This window comes from Amblyomma americanum, chromosome 4 (genome assembly GCF_052857255.1).
Source record: "Amblyomma americanum isolate KBUSLIRL-KWMA chromosome 4, ASM5285725v1, whole genome shotgun sequence".
NCBI classification, from domain to species: Eukaryota; Metazoa; Arthropoda; class Arachnida; order Ixodida; family Ixodidae; genus Amblyomma; species Amblyomma americanum.
The window spans coordinates 77,742,931-77,760,040 of NC_135500.1; the positions used below are offsets into that span (position 1 = coordinate 77,742,931).

At 46.8% G+C, this 17,110-nt stretch overlaps 1 long non-coding RNA gene and 3 other non-coding genes across 4 annotated transcripts; 3 read left to right on the top strand and 1 right to left on the bottom strand.

Annotated features, from left to right (window-relative positions):
* The first annotated feature begins 434 nt into the window (after positions 1–434).
* On the top strand, positions 435–505 carry TRNAG-CCC (transfer RNA glycine (anticodon CCC)). The gene has a single exon. It is a non-coding gene; the product is annotated as a tRNA-Gly (tRNA).
* Positions 506–2,429: 1,924 nt separating this feature from the next.
* Positions 2,430–2,500, top strand: TRNAG-GCC (transfer RNA glycine (anticodon GCC)). Its single transcript has one exon. It is a non-coding gene; the product is annotated as a tRNA-Gly (tRNA).
* A 3,141-nt stretch (positions 2,501–5,641) lies between these two features.
* On the top strand, positions 5,642–9,647 carry LOC144130192 (uncharacterized). The gene is made up of 3 exons (XR_013313998.1): positions 5,642–6,099; positions 6,965–7,034; positions 9,563–9,647. It is a non-coding gene; the product is annotated as an uncharacterized LOC144130192 (long non-coding RNA).
* On the bottom strand, positions 7,586–7,656 carry TRNAG-GCC (transfer RNA glycine (anticodon GCC)). The gene has a single exon. It is a non-coding gene; the product is annotated as a tRNA-Gly (tRNA).
* Positions 9,648–17,110: the final 7,463 nt, after the last annotated feature.

The window sequence follows — 17,110 nt, forward strand, 5'->3', positions numbered from 1 at the left end:
ACTAAACATTTTGACATATTGGCCTGTCTGGTTGCGTTTGAAGATTTATAATAAACTGCACAACTCCGACCAAAAATTTGAACTTTAACCCAACGTTTCGAAGCCGACTCGGCTCCTTCATCAGGGGTGACTGAGGGCAGTAGCTAAGCGTCTTTAAGTATGGAGGGAAGGAGGGGGCAGCTGTGACGCGAAAGGCGCGGAGGAACGGGAGGAGTTTTAGGCTGTTAGTCACGCTGGCGCACAGCAGGGAGGTGGTGACTGGCTACTTTTTTTCGTTGAGTTAATTATAAGAGCCAGCTCTGAATACTAGTTTTCTACTTTCGCCACGGAGTAGAGGATCGTCTGGGCGCTACAAACAGTGCCTTAAATAAAGACGGATATTGTCTAATGGCCGAAGCTATGTATAGAGAAACGCTGTCTGCACAGAAGTGCTGGCGTCGGTGGTTCAGTGGTAGAATACTCGCCTCCCACGCATGTGGCCCGGGCTTGATTCCCGGCCGATGCAATTTTCATTTTCTGACTGATGTATGGAGAGTTGTGCGCAGCTGTTGCCCTTTTCTCGCCGCGAAGGGTAACTTCGGCGGAATGCGGACTGAAGCACACACCTCGCGCAATGAATCTAGGTATAAATGGAAGCACAATAGTTCTGCTTCCTCGTAGGCGTCGGGGGTGTAGTTGTTAAATACTCGCCTGGCACGCGGGCTGCCCAATTTCTCTCTTTTCTCTGTTAATGCTCTTCTATATGGGCATTATTTTGTCCATAAGGAGTTAACGTTAAGCGTGGCTCCAGCCTCCGTTGTTAATGTTAGGTGGCGAAGGCTGCCGCCGTTCTTGACCAACTAATTCAATTTTTAAAATTTATATGCCTGCCGCCATCTGTCATGGTGTCATCTGCCCGCGTTCAAGAGAAACACAAGCAGATGCGAACAAGATCGGGACACACCTTTGGGAGCAGAATCAGCACCTAACATAGTCTTACACCGTGGCTGTTACAGCATGTTGATTGCATCTTTAATTATCGCCTTCATGTGTCTTCGATTAGTGTGGTCAACTGCGCCATCAGGAAGGAGATTCTAGTTTGGCTGTTAGCAAGTGTGAGAACAGGTTTAATAACCCAATTTGCAACTTATTACAGGCAAAATTCATGGAAAAGACAGTCCGGAAATTTTACAGCGTGAAACGAGGGATGGAAGCGTATATCCTAACATGAGTTTGGTGGCGTACGATTAAAATGAGTACTCAGAATGAACTAACCTTCCGGCACAATTTTAGATGGACTCGAAGGGGCAGAAAGTTTCTACTGAGTGGGGTCCCAAACTGCGGATCCGTACTCCTGTTTAGGACAAGAGATTGTTAAAAAGGACAGCAGTCTTGCAGTGGGAGGTGCCAGTTCTAGGTTATGATGTAAAAACAAAGCTCGCGGTTGGCGTTATTCGTAATGTAAGAAATTTACGGTCATTAACCAAGGGAATGAGAAGTGCTGACAACGAAAAATGATAAGAATTAACTATACCTGATGGTTTATTAATGCGGCGAGAGATGGCATTACGTACGGTTAAAAAACTACTGACTTTTTATTAACATCTGGAGAGATGAAGCGCTCGTTGCACCTTGGTTCGATATGGTTGCAGTGAGTTTCTAATATTAAGGTATCGTTGCTGGTAGTGCTAAATGAATCAACTACGCTGTCGTCAGTGAAGAATCATACGAGGGAAATAGTTTAGTGGAAGATCATTAGTGTAAATCAGAAAATGGAAATAACCGAGTACTGTACATTATAGCACACTAGAAGCATAGGCATGTCAATTAACATATGAGTACTCCTGAAGGTTAGTGAGCAGGCATCATATCCACCCGTGAATGAGGGAGATGATAATCAAAATGAAAGGGAAAGGAAAAGCCGCTTGAGGAGAACTTCGTAGAAGCTTTTGTTAAAAGTCCAAGAATAATACGTCCACAGGTATGTGTAAGATTACACTGGAAGTGATGTCAGTAATGAGTAGAGTTAGATGTGCGCTACATGACATATCTTTCTGAAAATCATGCCGACTTGGATCAAATTGATTCAGCGGTAGTTTCAACAGCATGGCAGATGACAAGAGCAGGTGACACATGCGTCAGATGAGCCACAGGTACAGCGTGCGTCGTGTATATAAAACCAACAAAAGGCTTTACAGGAAGTAAGGCTCAACAATGGGTTACTCCGAGGCTCTAGTTTGCGCAGATTATTAATTTAATAACATATATTACATGTCATCCGCACCTCATCCTTTGTTTTCGAGAGAATACCTCTGTTCCTCCTGTGGCGCCAACTACTTTCCCCACGCTAAAAGTCGCCTGAGCGCTGCAGGCACTGACTCCTACATGACGCCAGACGTTATCCATTGACCCAAGCCATGTATTGAATCATAATTTGCGCTCGCATATCGGCGTCGGTGGTTCAGTGGTAGAATACTCGCCTGCCACGCGGGTGGCCCGGGTTCGATTCCCGGCCGACGCAGCCTCTGTTTTTCTTTTTTTTAAATATAACCGCACTGTTACCGTACTTCTACGGCTAGAGCCGCTTGAAATCATATTACGCGATAGGGTGCACATCTCATTCGGTCGAAAAGCCGTTGGCGTAGTAGTAGTCGGCCCCGCGTGACGGAAATAATCGGGGGCTGCGTAAAAAAAATTCTAAAAGCGTTCTAGTGAGTGACGATTGCTTGGTGTGTGACAGGCAATGACGAGTTAATGAAGTGATTGTAATTAATTGAATAATTGAATAAATCAGAGAAATTGGAAACAGCGGGGTTGAAAGGTGTGAAAATGTATTGTATGAGAAAACAGTGCTTGCTGATGCTAATTAAGAAAATTTATAGTCGGTGGTTGATCAATCAGTTAATTGAAACAGTTGAAAGAAAATGAAAAATGTGTTCAAAGGTGTCAAACTGCTCAGAATGGAAAGCTTAACCCACTTCGTTATCACTTCACACCCTTAAGGCGGAGCTTAAGTGTCCTTGAAATTTTTTCTTTAAGTGAAATGCTTGCTTATAAAAGGGAAAAACAAATTAGCAGGGCATGTGGCAGGGAAAAAAAAACGTGTTTCGCATTTCTAGTGGCCTAAATTTCCGTGTGGCATTAAGTTAACACATTTCACAACAGGTAACCACAGCATAAATTTCAACGTTTATTCAGAAAGAATAGTTAAACTTCGTTGAGCAGGGTTTCCGTGGTGCAGATTCAGAATCGTTAGGTTATTCATCAAGTGAAAGGACCTGCAGGATATAACTTTTCCTTTGCACCTTAATCATGGCATGCAGGCGTAACCTAAACTCAGTTAACTGTGATTAGTGACTGCAGTGGCCCGGTCGAATTAATGATGCAATAAGGTGGTATCACTTCAATATTATCAAATTACGACGAATTCCACTGATCGACCAAGAGCAGCTTTTTTGCTCCGCGGCGGTGGATGCCAATTCTGCTGGTTGATCTGGATCGGATTCGTGAGTTCCACTGGTCGTTTTGGTGCACCTTGATTAGCGGCGAGACGCTGTCGCTTGATCCGCCGAGAAGCGCCGTATTTAGCCCTACCTACTACGGTGCGGTACCATCGCTTCCGGTCTGGAGTGACTAGGCGCATTAGCCCGCTTATAGCGTGGCTTAAGGCATGGGTTGCACCCGCACAACTGCATGCGCGCCGAATTTCGAGAAGCGCGAAAGGGGGTCTTGTGTATTTATCAGTGCAAATGATAACTCCGGGGAATACCTGGACCTCTACGAGAGCTTTGTCTAGAGAAGCCCAAGACATAGGTACGTATTGAATTTCACGGAGTAGCGTACTGCATTCTAATTACGACGTTTACCCGTCGTCGAAGGCGAAGAATGCGGCGAGAGGCTTTCATTCGGAAAACCTGTTCGTCGGAGAGAGCTGCGATATTTAAAATGCACACTGGCTTAAAATGCTGCAGGTGTTGGCACGTGCCAGTGAGAGATTAAGGTGCATGTGTCTTTTTTACCTTTAGCCATTTTCTCTCGTTCTGATGAGCAGAACTTGGAGAAGTCAAACTATTTCGCAGTATTTGAAAGTGTTCCGAAGTATTGCAACGTGTCAGAGGAGCGTCAGTTAAATTAAAGTCTTCATGGATCATAGCAACATCTAAGGTTAGCGTTAGTCTATGCTGCTAACGCTTCGCCTCCATCGGGTGCTAACATGAGTGCGGCCATATGCCTCTGCGCTGTTCGTGCAGCATTAGAGCCTGCCGTAACGAGGCTGCAGTATAGCCGCCGCTGCAACAGGAATTAATTGTTGGATCAAATGATCGAAGTTACAAACAAAAAGGATGCGTCGTCCGGGAATCCAACCCAAGCCACCCGCGGGGCGGGAAAAAAAAAACGTGTTTCGCATTTCTAGTGGCGTAAATTTCTGTGTGGCATTAAGTTAACATATTAACATTAAGTTAACATATATAGCAGGAGCTTACAGTGATTTAATACGCGATAACCGAAGACTTCAGTGCGAAAGTGTAGTAAATAATGAATACGGGCTGCATTAGGTTCACGCTACAGCGGGGACGTAAAACGGCGTACCCAAAGCAATACTGTCATCCCAGATTGTTTTTCTTTTTCTTTTGCTAGTTCTTACTGTGCGTTGAGGATGGGCCATGGGCTGGCACCCAAAGGCTGAACTCTTGGACGGGTATAAGGGGCTTTTATGAGTGCACCCTAAACCAAGATGGAGTCCAGAACGTCCCCATTTTCAGGACAGTTATTAAGAGAACTGTATCCTTCGGCATGTGACGATGCATAAACCACTACCGGCACCTTTGTAGTCAGGGAGTGTTCTCTGGTAACTTCTCTTTGCGGCATGTAGTAAAGTTTTGCGGGGTCTGTAGGAAGGCTGTCAATCACTTCTGTAAGTCCCGCAGTGAGGCATTCCCTTATCGTCTTGTCATAAATGTCGGGTTTGTGACCGTTGCTCGAAAGTCTACATATGAGCTTCGTAAGTGCCGTGACGGCTATCTCTTGGTTGTCAGAAAGTTCGGCTGCCTGCTTCCACGGTAGTGCGACTTTATATCTTCCATCGCGAAATCGGATACCAAGCTCAAATTCTCGCATGTCGCACAACCTGATTCACGCTTAACATCAGGATCAAAGATTCCCAAGCTTTCGAGTTTCCAAAAAGAGGAGAGCCATTCGTCCCTCTCAAGTGCATTCGCTCGCAACCCATACACCATCATCCGCGACGCGCCTCAGTCTGCTCTCAAGCACTTCGTCATACGTTGGAAATTCCATCCGAGTTTGGACTCCAAAGCTGTTAGTGGCTTAATCGTGTCACGTCTGCAGACTTGGCCAGTCATAACAGTCCACATCTGCTAAGAGCTAATAAGTACGCCAAACCATCTCGCGTGGCGATGTTGGAAGATAGCAGCTCGCCTGCGATGGTTTTGCTATCTGCTTAAACGATGCCATAAAGGACGAATCCATGGGCGTCTCTTCTATATCCTGGCCAATGTGAGGGATCTCATTGGCACGTAAATTGACCCCAGATTCTTAAAACTTGCTTTTGAAACGCGGTTCTACAATGCGTCGCTTCTTAGCCACCTGGTTGGAGAAGTTTGCAAACGTATTAGGGGCAATAGTGATATATAGCCCACAGGCTTCAACTGCAAACGCCTCGACAACGCTTCACTGACGAATGTGCGCTGACTGCCACCATCGGGTATTCCTGTAATTCCGCCCACTGCCCAGACACGGAACGCTTGCAAGAGCACGCATGAGTGCGATACGAACGGCTCATTAGGCCTGCTCTGTCCGGAAGATGCGCAGACTGTCGTGTCGCCGCTCTTGTGGGCCTCACCTTCACCAGTGTTCCGGTTCACGTCAGAGTTGCACATAAACGAAACATGCCGACCCTTTCAGGTGGAACAGGTAATCCTGCGACGGCAGTCTCGTGCTCGGTGTCCCTTTGTGATACAGACGAAGCAGCACATGTTCTTAGAAAGAAGTTCCGTAAGCGGAAGCTTGACGTGCACGACTCTGTGAAATGGTTAGTCGACTGACAAAACACACAGCCCTCAACGACCTTTGGGGAGTTTCTATGAACGACAGGCGAGGAAGGTCTGTCTGTTGGCTTTTTTTATTCCGTGTTTGCTGAATTCGAGACAGCTCTCCACTATTGTACAGACGAATTAACAGTGATAAAAAGAGTGTGTAGGGTGCCCATTTATGTTTATGGGTAATATATTTGCAATATTTACCGACTACGAAATAAATATTGTCTCGCGGTGATTACAAGAGTGAACAACAGACGATCCGACTGACGTACGTTGCACTGAAAAGAACTCTTTATTGCCTGGGCTAGCGACTGCAAAGAAATGAGCAACTCCGCGGTGGCGATAACAGCACGCCTGCTCGGCAGTCGTGCAGAAACAGACCCGCTGCCCTGCTCGGCCGCGCTCAGTTTAAGGGGACCAATAACTTTCGAGATAATGCGCTGAAACCACCTACTATAGCCTCGAATAACGTGTAAGCTGTTTACCGCTGCCGCAGTGATTCCAGACACGTAATTCTGGTTGCATATTGCTTCCTAAACAAAGTGATAAAGTGATTTGCCAGAGGCTTACACCATAAACAAGCAAGTATTACAAAACTCTGCTTGAATACTATGAACTCACGGCGGATTTCACTGGTCGTCGTTTCTTGCTCCGCGGCGGAGTATGCGAATTCTAGTGGCCGATATGCATTGGATTCGTTAGTTCCACTGGTCGTTTTGGTGCACCTCGCTCCGCCACGGAGCGCTATGTCTTGATCCACCGGGAAGCATGGGATTTAGCCCGGACTACTAGGGTACGGCGCCATCATTCCGGAATGATCAGCCGCCGCATTTTCTGCTTTTACCTTGTTTTAAGGCATGAGCGGCACCGCGTAGCTGCGTGCGCGCCGAAATTCGTGAAACATGGCAAGGGACCTTGTCTGTTTACAGGTGCAAATAACAGCATCGGGGAATACATGGGCCTCTATGAGAGCGTTCTCAAGAGAAGCCCAAGACACAGGTAAGTATTGAATTTCGCTGAGTAGTGCCTGCGTTCTAATTATGGCGTTTTCCTGTGCACGAAGGCGAAGAATGCGGCGACAGGCTGTCATAATAATAATAATAATAATTGGTTTTTGGGGAAAGGAAATGCTAAACCGGTTTTTCGGAAGGAGCTGCAAGATGTGAAACGTACCACGGCAAAAATGCTGCAGGTGTTCGCACATGCCAGCAAGAAATTAAGGTTCACCTGACTCCATTACCTTCAGCCCTTTCTTTCTCACGAGCAGAACCTGAAAACGTCAAATTCTTTCGCAGTATTTAAAGTGTTTAGAAGGATTTCCACATGCACAAGTAGGTTCACTGAAATTTAAATACGCATCGAGCATTGCAACATCTCTGTTTAGCGTTATTGTATAGCGGTAACACTGCGCCTCCATCAGACGCTAATTTAGACGCAGCCATGCATCTGCGTTGATCGTGCAGCCTACCGTTACAATGCTGCAGGAGAGCCGTCGCTGCAAAAGAAATGAATTGTGCGGTCAAACGATCTAAGTTAAAAATAAAAGCATTTGCGTCGGCCGGGAATCGAACCCGGGCCACCCGCGTGGCAGGCGAGTATTCTACCACTGAACCACCGACGTTTTTTTTTCTTTATTGCCTGGCTTTGACTCATAACATTTACACAAAAACACTCAACAAAAAACACACAAAACGCTATGTACATACGACACTGTCGTGGTCAGCCATCATGAGTCTGGCTTCGTCATACTAAAATTCACGAAGCATACAGAGCGGCTCTAGCCTCGAGAGCCACTCGGGAGGCTCCGCAGCTGCTTTCTGGATGGCCAGAAAGCAGTCCATTCTTTCCCGAAAATAAATTCGGGCAGGTCGTGCGTCTTTGTCACAATAATAGCCTGCCATTCTGGAGCGCCATATACTGTGGAGGCCCAAGAGCATTATGAGATCAAATGGTACCCCATCCTCATTGTCTGTGCCTAAATAACGAATTCCCTGCGCGTCAAGTGGTAGCTCTTTCTTTATTGTCCTTTGTAACACATCCCAAAAATAAACCCCTTCCCAGCAATGCAAAAAAACAAGGTCTATTGTTTCGGGCTGTTTACAAATTAAGCAGTTCGATCCCCACCGACGCCGACGCCTCGAAGCTGCACTGTCCGTCTATACATAGCGCAGCTTGTTACCGAACTATCCTGTTGCGTAGGTCGTTGAAGCGGACGGCGTCTGCTACGAAAGCGCTCCGCTTTGCCGGGAGGAGCTTTCGCATTGCAGCGCTCCTTGAGCATAACGCATCTCTATCTGCCCGCAATAAAGGAGGCGTGTTCGTCGCGTTACACAAATGCGTTCACTGCAAGGAAAAGCTTTCTCGAGCATGTTCGAATGCAGCAGAGCGCTCGGGCTGTAGCCACGCTTCAACCTCCTTGGAATGCCCAATAAAAGACGAACGCAACATGCACGGTTTACATTCCCAAAGTACAGACTTCAATACATTGTTAATGATAATTTTGCATCACATAGCTAATTTCAATAATGCTACACTGCGAGGAGGATTACTGTTTTATTTAGCTATTTTGCCTTCTCAATAATTTAAAGAAGTTTGTACCTTAATTGCACCGAGTGCTATCAGTAAGAAATTGTTTTGCTTCTGATAACCGTTCCACGATGATGAGTCACGAGTTCGGTGACGTAGGGCAGCGTTTCAAGAGGGACCCGCTTGAGTTGAAGACAATAAGCGAATTTGGTCAGCTTGTCAAAGGTGCACAAAAGTGTCAAAGCAAATTAGGGAAGAATAGAATGACATTATGGCGTGCTGTGCCTTGTATACTAAAAGCAAAGTATAGGCGCTTCACGTAAGGCACCCTTTCTACAAATTAGCGAGATATGTTTTACGCCGCAGCCCCTAATACGGGGAAGAAATCGGCTTCTGCCATTTGCGCGTTACGATCGCGTGGATTGCCACAGCTGCACAGCTCAACGCAAGGTAAGAGACAAAATTCGAGGGCACTTTATTCATCACCAGTGTTGAGCGAATGTTCCCTTTTTTCCTACGAGCACAAGGGTACGATAGTGCGGACATCAAGCTAAAAAATGCGGCAATAAACAACGTGTTCGTCTTGTACGCAATCGGTACCCCAAATTGCAGCCGTTTCCGGGTTCGAACCCGACCGCGGCGGCTGCGTCGTTTTTATGGAGGAAAAACGCTAAGGCGCCCGTGTGCTGTGCGATGTCAGTGCACGTTAAAGATCCCCAGGTGGTCGAAATTATGCCGGAGCCCTCCACTACGGCACCTATTCTTCCTTTCTTCTTTCACTCCCTCCTTTATCCCTTCCCTTATGGCGCGGTTCAGGTGTCCAAAGATATATGAGACAGATACTGCGCCATTTCCTTTCCCCAAAAAACCAATTATCACGCTATTCCTTCTCTATGCGGCGATGTGTCGACGGTCTTTATGTTCATTTGTTTTAAGCAATACTGTTCCAAATTTCGGCAGATGCACAGCCTTATTTATTTATGATTTGATTTATTTTACAGGTACTTCCAACATTATACAAGGTGTTGGGCAGGAGTGGTTGGACAAAGCACGCAAAAGGTGAAGAAGATATTAAAATAAAGCAACTTAAATAAACCACTCAGCGTTGAAAAATATACTCGCGCAAAAAAACCTCTGAAAACAAAAACAGAGATTAGAGCACAGCTTTGGTAATACAAACATTTCTAGTGGGAGAAGATTAGAAATTTATACGTGCGAAGACAGATAGCAACCAGAAGAAGGAACCAGGTTTTAATACCGTGCACGTTTCAATACACAAATCTGCACCATGAATTCAATGCTACTGCAAAAGTGTTTTTACGGGAGCCAACCTTCTAGAAAAGGAACCTACAAAGCACAAAAACTGGCACGGAGCATTGTATAAAGCATTTCAAGGGGTTTTTAGCAGTGCATGCGTGAATTCATTCAGACTGTAATACTCAAAACTTTGGGAATCCTCCACCGCGGTGGCTCAGTGGTTACGGCACTCGACAGCTTACCCGAAAGACCTCTCTGCAGAGAGGTGCCGTAGTGGATGGCTCCGGTATAATTTCGACCACCTGAGGATCTTCAACGTGCTCTGACATCACACAGCACACAGGCTCTTTTTGTGCTGTAGGATGGCAGTGCACGTGAAATACCCCCAGGTGGTCGAAATCGTTCCGGAGTAATGATAATAATAATGGGTTTTGAGGAAAGGAAAGGGCGCAGTATCTGTCTCATTTATCGTTGGACACCTGAACCGTGCCGTAAAGGAAGGGATAAAGGAGGGAGTGTAATAAGAAAGGAAGAAAGAGGTGCCGTAGGGGACGGCTTCGGAGTGTTACGTATGGAGACGCCAACATGCCAAGAATATTCAAGCCACTGAGAAGCATCAATCGACAGAGGCTTCAAAGGGCCGTCGACGTGGTTGTAGCGCCACGAGTGCAGGTGGTGGCGTCTACAAGGAACCTTCCCCCCCGGTGCTGTTTACGGGGTGAAACGGCCGTCCGCTGCCTGAGAATGGCTTTGGGAAACCTGTCGTTATTCTCAGCGCCGGACCCACCCGGGACATAGCGACGTCCTTCTCCCGGAGGGGACGGCGGGGGAGCTGGCGAGCGACGCCGGGCTGCAAATGAGCCGTGGCAAATGCGGCCGTGTTTGGCTAAGCAAACGACGCCGGAATCCTCGTGCTTCGAAAACAACCTCGTCTTAGACTAAGTGCTTTTCCTTATACGTGGAACCTTCTGCAAACTGCAGTGGCAACCTTTATTTCCCACGCTACCGCTGTGAAGTGCAGGTGACTGACCTTCGACGCTGCCATGGGACCCCCTTCGGGCTATTCATCACTGTTGCCTGGACAGCGCGGACCATAATCTGCCAGAAGTGGCAAGAGTGTGTTGTTCGGGGCGTCCTGGAAGGCGGACCCTAAAGACTGGACACGTGATCTACATCACAATGATTCGACGCATTTTTAATGAACTAAATTCCCCAACTAGGGACCTGGGGACAGCAGACCCTATTTAAGCAGCGATCTGGCGTGTGATCAGCCAGCTCCCGATTCGCTATTTCGAACTATGTAAAAATGTAAATAAACCCTTTCAGTCTCTTCTTCACCTCGAAGACCCTCTCATCTCTTCGTCACCCCCACAACAGCAGTCTGCCGATCCGGAACCCGGGGACACCGACCTTGGCGAGAGACGGCACAGGTGAACCAGGGGCCCGCATCTAACAACTGGTGGCAACGGTGGGATCGAAGCGCAATCCCCCAACACCGGTGGCCTGCTGCGGGACAGAAGCCCCACATCTAACAGGAGTAATTTCGTCCACCTGGCGATCTTTAACGTGCACTGACATCGCACAGCACACGGGCGCCTTAGCGTTTTGCTTCCATAAAAACGCAGCTGCCGCGGTCGGGTTCGAACCCGGGAACCCCGGATCAGCAGCCGAGCGCGCTAACCACTGAGCCACAGCGGCGGGTTCCGGAGCTCACAAACCCCCTTTCAAAACAATGAATTTCCCATTGATCAACGCCACCAATAAAATTCGCCACGAAGATTCGCTTGTGCTTAGTTTTGTTTCGGTTGCTGTCGGAGCCCTTCATTCCTATGTTAAAACTAGCACCTCATTTGTCTTTACCCTCCACTTCCCATGTACACAAGTTATACAGCAACAGACACTCGGTTCAACCAACCGCTGTCAAATATCTATGAAATTATTTCATGATAGGAGACAAAAATACTTGCGAGAAATAGCAGCCTCTCAGTTATGTTATATTAGCAGCAGCTAGACGTGAAAAGAATTTGTTGTAATTAGATGCTTTTGTTTTTTAAGAGCATAAAAATTGCATCAAAATAACATCGTTAGCACAGGTAAAAAACTTTCGGAAAGCGGAAACAAGTATTAACTTCCTTTCCGAAAGCCAATTGGTCATTTTCACTGTCCACCCGCCGCGATGGCTCAGTGGTTAGGGCGCTCGATTACTGGTCCGGAGTACCCGGGTTCTAACCCGACCACTTTGGCAGCTTTTTAACGCTACAGTGTTAAGGAGCTCGTGTCGCAGAAAAGCCGGTGTCGTCGGCGTCGGTCGTGAGCGAAAAATCCTCCCCGTGAGCGAAAAATGCGTCCTCTTCCTACTCGAAATGTACGCCACTGCCAAAACAGATAGCGCGCGACGGTGGAATACCCGGATGTTTCGGTGGGCAACCCGGACTTCGCCGCAAGGGAAGGAAAATGAAAAATAGGTTTTAAGGAAAGGAAGTGACGCCTGTGTCACATATCTCTGGACTCCCGAATCGCGCCGTAAGCAAAGGAAAATGAAATGAAAATGGATTTTAAAAAAAGGAAATGACGCGTCTGACATATCTGTCGTTCGGGCGCAGTGGGGCCGTGCGGGCACGCAGGAATCATGCAGTGAGAGGCGAACAACGCAGCGCACATCCAAAGCGCGTTCACCGCGAAGCTTGTGGCTTGCTGCCCGTTCGTTCGGCGATCGGGTCTTTAACGTGCACTAACATCACACAGCACACAGCCGCCTTAGCGTTTTGCCTCCCTCGAAACGCTGCCGCAGCGGTCGGGTTCGAATCCGGCTACTCCGGATCAGTAGCCGAACCCCGTTAACCACTGAACCACCACGGCGGCGGACGCGGTTTTTGGGCAAATGGAATAATAATAATTGGTTTTTTGGGGAAAGGAAATGGCGCAGTATCTGTCTCATATATCGTTGGACACCTGAACCGCGCCGTAAGGGAAGGGATAAAGGAGGGAGTGAAAGAAGAAAGGAAGAATAGGTACCGTAGTGGAGGGCTCCGGAATAATTTCGACCACCTGGGGATCTTTAACGTGCACTGACATCGCACAGCACACGGGCGCCTTAGCGTTTTTCCTCCATAAAAACGCAGCCGCCGCGGACGGGTTCGACCCCGGGAACTCCGGATCAGTAGTCGAGCGCCCTAACCACTGAGCCACCGCGGCGGGGCACAAATGGAAATGAAAATTGCTTTTTGGGGAAAGGAAATGGCGCAGTATCTGTCACCTATCGTTGTACACCTGAACCGCGCCGTAAGGGAAGGGATAAAGGAGGGACTGAAAGAAGAAAGGAAGTAAGAGGTGCCGCAGTGGTAGGCTTCGGAATAATTTCAACCAAGAACCAGGGCCAAGAAGTTCAAGCAGTGAATGAACATAAAATTCCCGGGGTTACGTTTTCTTCAAACTTAAGTTGGGATAAACACATAGAAGATGCTTGTAGAAAACTAGCCGCAGTGACGGGAATTTATCTCGTTGCGGACATCTTCTTCCCACTCAGGCCAAAATCAAAATTTATCATGCACTGCATGGAGGCAGGAAAATTTAACGAGAGGCCATCACGTGACATTTTTTGAAGCCGGAAACGAGCTCGGCGCCATATTGTCCGGGCGCGCTCTTGTTTACGTTTCTCCGCGCATGCGTTTCAAACCACGTGAATGAGGTGGCCTAGACTCCAGTGCGAGTGGTGCTTGGTTTCTGGCGTTTGTTCATGTACGGGAGACGTCGGAAATGTTCGTGCGGGACATCCAGCTCCTTCCAGTTATTGCTCTTTGCCGCGTCGTCTCCGCGCCGTCCCCGCTCTCTCGTTCGAACGAAACAGTCCGGCTTGCATGGTCATAATCAAATAGCATTCGGCGAACGCACTCATCGCCACTGCGGTAAGCGCGGGAAGGAACTTTCACTTATTGCGGTGGCCCACCATGGTACGTAGTGTCATCCGCCGCTTTCGCCTGCGTCGTTATGCGACGACGGAGATGTGTGTCCCTGGGTTCCTCGAGGCTGCACTTGGCGAAATATACCGGTATACTCACATCCGGTTCATCCTAGCCTCGTACGTGTTAATTGCAGGGCTAGAAGGTTAATTTAACCAGATAAGGTGAAAGACAAAAAGTTTAGTTCAGTGAAATTGTGTATGAATACACAGCTACCGCCAAAATATAGCAGAAGAAAATGGCCAAATTTTGCATATATACACATTGAAGAGCATGCTTGTTTGCGTTGTCTTTTTTAATATAAACTGTTACACCTGATGCCACTGAAATAGAACTTGTTACTTTGTGCTGTGTATCATCTTTCATTCTTTTTTTACGCTGTGTGCCTTGGATCGCGCTGTGTTTTTCATGATACTTCTCAATGAACTTTGCCACTTTAAGGCAATGTAAATTACTGCCTTTAAACTTAAGCTTCCTGAAAGATTTTAGTACATGGCTAGCCTGGAAGTTTTCCATGTGTAGCTAGCTGGCATGAGGCTTATATTTAAATGGCCCTCTGCAACGCTTTGTACATGAGAGCATCATGGTTTTCCATTGGAGAGCTGTTAAACGTGCTTATGAGGTTGTAAAAAAATCTTTATTTGCTGGAATGAATTTAGAGCTTCATGCCTGAGATCCCTGAGCAAGGTTTTAAATGTTGGGTTGTTTGCATGCTGTGCTCGCATAAAAGTGGTTCATATCAAACATCAGTCACTAAAACATAATCTCCCTTCAGTTCTAAACACATACATATTTCATACCAAGCCTACGATAAATCACTTGAGGCAGCAATTCCTTAATATATTATGAGATCAACACTTAAACACTGCCCTGCATGGTATTACTTAAGATATTGATTTTGTTGTGTTTGATGTTAGTTCCTTTTTAATCGTGTATAAACTATTTTTCCTTGTTTGTCATTTCCATGTATGATATATGTTTTCCTATATTGATTTTTCGACACGATATTGAAATTCTGCGCCCCATACTGAAATTTCAAGTAGTGTCTCTCCTGTATTTGCAATGTACATTGAGTGAACTTCACGCTGCCCTACCTTGTTGTGGTCTCTTCGGCCCAGTCAAGCTGCCTCGAGCAGGTTTTTGCCCAAGAGCTCCTTCCATGTATATGGTAAAATAAGGGAATTGAATTGAACTTAATATACTGACCACACTTCAATCGCGCTATCTGGTGGATATAACAACCCTCTCAGATTTACGCTGAATAAGTGTGCACGTGCCTGCTTTTGGCTAAGTCGTGAACAATGCTTCCATGCATGGTCATACCGCAGCTTAGTGTTCAACCTGCCTTTTAATGCTGCTCTTGTTGATCAATATTGCAATCTCTATATTGCATATGTTTGGTCAGCTGGCTGCGTCAACAACGTCTTCTGCTGCAGCAGCGAGGACAAAAAGAAGCCTGCAGTATTTGTTTTTGGTCTTGAATACTGCATTTATCTTCATAAGTTTTCGTGTGGCTGGACATGCCAGGAATGCTTTTTCAAACAGCGGCGAGGATGGGCAAATATACTAGGAATCTGAGTTCTTGACCCTGAATGCAAAACTTAGCATCATAACATATTGATAATGATGACCGTGCCAACAATGACGTTTGATCCACAACTTCAAGAGCCACTCAAAGGGGCGACAGACACAGAGAGGGCAGATAGTGCCTATAGTAGCACGGCAGGGGAGGATTTATAGGGTGGGGGGTGGGGGGGGGGGAGGGAAGTCATCTCCATCCCAAAGCCTGAAATTTTACATAAGAAAACCTTTCCGAACCCCTATTTCTCAACAAAACAATTCCAAGAAATACGTTTCAAATGGGACAGCCCCCCTCCTCCCCCCTTTAAGAATGATCCATAAATCCACCCTTCTAGCGTTGCCACGTGGCAGGTTTTACATTCACAGGTCTAGTTTAGTGCATGATAATTATTATACATGACCGTACCTTTTCAGAGTGCTTCTAGAAGTTTAGGAGTACCCAGAGGCTCCAGTATATGTTTCACAGTGTTGTGCATTATTTCTATGCTGTGTTTCATATTTAACGTGCAGAGTTGCAGCTGTAGTCATAAATTTTCTCTAGTTGTTGAAGTACTAGCTTGTAATGTCACTGCAGAGTAGCACACTTTACTTGTGATCGACCATACAGAAAATGAAAGTCAATGTATTGAACACATCAAATTATTTTTCTTCAGCATAACCACAGGCATCATTGAAATTGAATGCATATGTGCATTCTCATTTCATTGAGCACGTTTTACCACAAATGACACTATCATAGGACATGGGAAAAATAAACACATGTGAGAAAATGCGTCCAAATTCAGTTCGAGCTTCATTACACAGTGAAATCTCAGAGCAATGACGTTCATACTATTAATACGCGAAGGGCGGCAACTCCCCATATGGGGAGTTGAAACATTTTCGCTGTCATGAAGTGCGAAAATGCTTCGACTTTTTTCGCACTTCTTTCGCATGACCTCAACAAAGCAATTTCTGAACCTGCTACAGGAAACGGATCTAAAGACAGCGCGCGACCAGAAATACAGCCTTGATCTCGATATGAACGAATACACACGAGTCCGACAAGTCCCAAAGGCAAATAGCTCGCACGACACTTCAAACACGCATGCAACAAAGTTCTGTATGCTAAGAACCAAGTGAGCGCTGCTGCTTCCTTTACAATATCGCTCTCCGGCCAAGTCATAAACCACGCCGCTCACACGAGCGCAATCGTCGAAAAACAAAAACACCAGTTGTATTATAATCAAAACCAGTTTCAATCGCTGGAGCGTTGCAAGAACACGCATAACTAGTAACGAGGTTTCACTGCTGATCGAAACAGAAACGCGAAAAGCACACGGCATGCACAAGACACGAAACGTTTGCACAATACGCCGACGACCGCTCTGTAGTGCACGCCGTCTCGAATCACTGGTGAACGAACAGCGCGAATGCTCCTTTTAGTGAACAGCGGCGGTCTCCCGACGGCTCCGAGCAGCGCTGCAGTAGACGTTGTTGAATGGTTGTCGCCGAAAGCGTTCAAATCCGGGCACGCAACAACACTAATATATGGCTGAACGCCGTCAATGTCAGCCGATGAGCACCACCAAAAACATAAACTCGAGCAGTTAAAGAAAGTACGCCTGCGCCGCACCTAAAATGGTACGCCGCGGTCGGCTGCTGCCGCCCGGTTTGTAAACAGCAACTGCGCGCCGTTGCTAAGCTGCCCGGACAAGATGGCCTCCCGATCGAGGAAAAACCACGTGACTTCCTCCACACTTTTCTCCCATG